The sequence below is a fragment of the Octodon degus genome, unplaced genomic scaffold (genome assembly GCF_000260255.1).
Source record: "Octodon degus isolate 3935 unplaced genomic scaffold, OctDeg1.0 scaffold00041, whole genome shotgun sequence".
Classification (NCBI taxonomy): Eukaryota; Metazoa; Chordata; class Mammalia; order Rodentia; family Octodontidae; genus Octodon; species Octodon degus.
Window position 1 is genome coordinate 7,355,014 of NW_004524617.1, and position 1,567 is coordinate 7,356,580.

Below are 1,567 nucleotides of genomic sequence, written 5' to 3' on the forward strand. Positions count from 1 at the left end.
GAGTAGTTTTGAAATTCAGTTAAGCTTTAAGGTTTTCAATTGTTTCTAGATTTTCCTCTTTTTTTCCACTTGGGGTTTCTTATATTTTAGAAGATATTTTAGCTGTTCAGAAGGAAGGAGTTGGTTATTCCCTGGTATACCATTTTCAGAATTCTAAATCTCAAAAACATTGATTCCAACAATTTATTTTCAATAAAAAAATTCTTTAAATAAAATCAAAATTTTAGGGAAATCACTTACTGCAGATTGGTGGAAAACTGTAAGAGATAATGTCTTAGTAGTTTGACTCTATTGTCTCTGTATGGATTAACAAGGAAAAAAACGTGGATCTTACCAATCATCCTCTCAAATTAAACATGAAAATTCTGGCCCTGAGAAAGGAAAGTAGGTTATCTGGAGGGATTTTTTTTTTCTGTTAACACCGTTTATTCGGTTTCCAGCTATACCAATGAGAATAGTTTTGCAAATTTCCCATAAGACCATTTTTCAACATCAGAAGAGTCACAACTCACAAAGAAACTATTTGGACTTTTCCTGCCTCCAAATTATTTATCAAATTCTGTCCTTCTCACAAGCTTTTGAAGCATGTAAAAAAATAAGTAAGAAATTCCATTGAATGAAACATACCAAATATCAGTAATGTGTGACACATTCCTTTGGGGAAATGGCTGTTTAAAAAATCCAGTCTGTATATTCAAAGTAAGCAAGGAAATTCAGTCTTTTTTTTCCTCCTAAAATATTATTCCACAAAATTGGAAGTAGAAAACTGAAAAGCCAAGAGAAAGAGAAAAAAGGAAGGGGACACACACCATCAACACCAAAGGAAGCAAAATTGTACAAACTGAAGCAGTTTATAACAGACTAGGGTCACACTCCCAGCCACTGAAGGCTGGCTGAAGAAATTCACTGGTCCACAGGAGTTGGGTTCTCTTGGTGAAGCTGGATGAAGAGCAAGTCACTGCTGGTGAGCTATCCCAATTCCTACTCCAAAGCCAGGGTACCATTCCTCCATGGGTAGGGCCTCTTATGCCACCACCCAGCCCAATTCAGGGGCCTCCAGGTCCCCACAGGCGGTTGTCTCCACAGTCCCCTTGCCTGCAGCATGAGTCTTCCTCTCTTGCACATGTAGATGGACCTCACCTCTGAACATGATGGGCCTGTTGCTAAGGAGCTTCTGCATAGGTTCAGAATCATCGAACATGACAAAGCCAAAATTGGGTAGCTTCCCATCTTTGTTTATGTGCAGCTCCATCATATTTCCATAGTTTTGAAAAAAATCTTTGAGTTTTGATTTGTCCACCTCAAGAGGCAGGTTCCCCATGAAGAGTTCGTGGCTGTCTGGATGTCTCACAATTCTCCAAGGTTCAACATCACCTCACTCCCTTGGTCTGGGTGCCCTCTGGGGAGGAATATTTATTCATTGTTCTCTCACACTTTGATCCCTCTCAGGCCTCTGCGGTGGAATCTGAGATTCAGGTTTAGATTCTGGACATAGCTGTGATGCTGGTACTTGCACTACATGAGGAGGTATCCCAGTAATAGGAACAGTTTCACTAAGAGGAAGGTT

General features: G+C 39.8%; 1 pseudogene; it reads right to left on the reverse strand.

The window, feature by feature from the left end:
* Positions 1 to 955: 955 nt before the first annotated feature.
* On the reverse strand, positions 956 to 1,564 carry LOC101591107 (annotated as a pseudogene).
* Between the last annotated feature and the right edge of the window lie 3 nt (positions 1,565 to 1,567).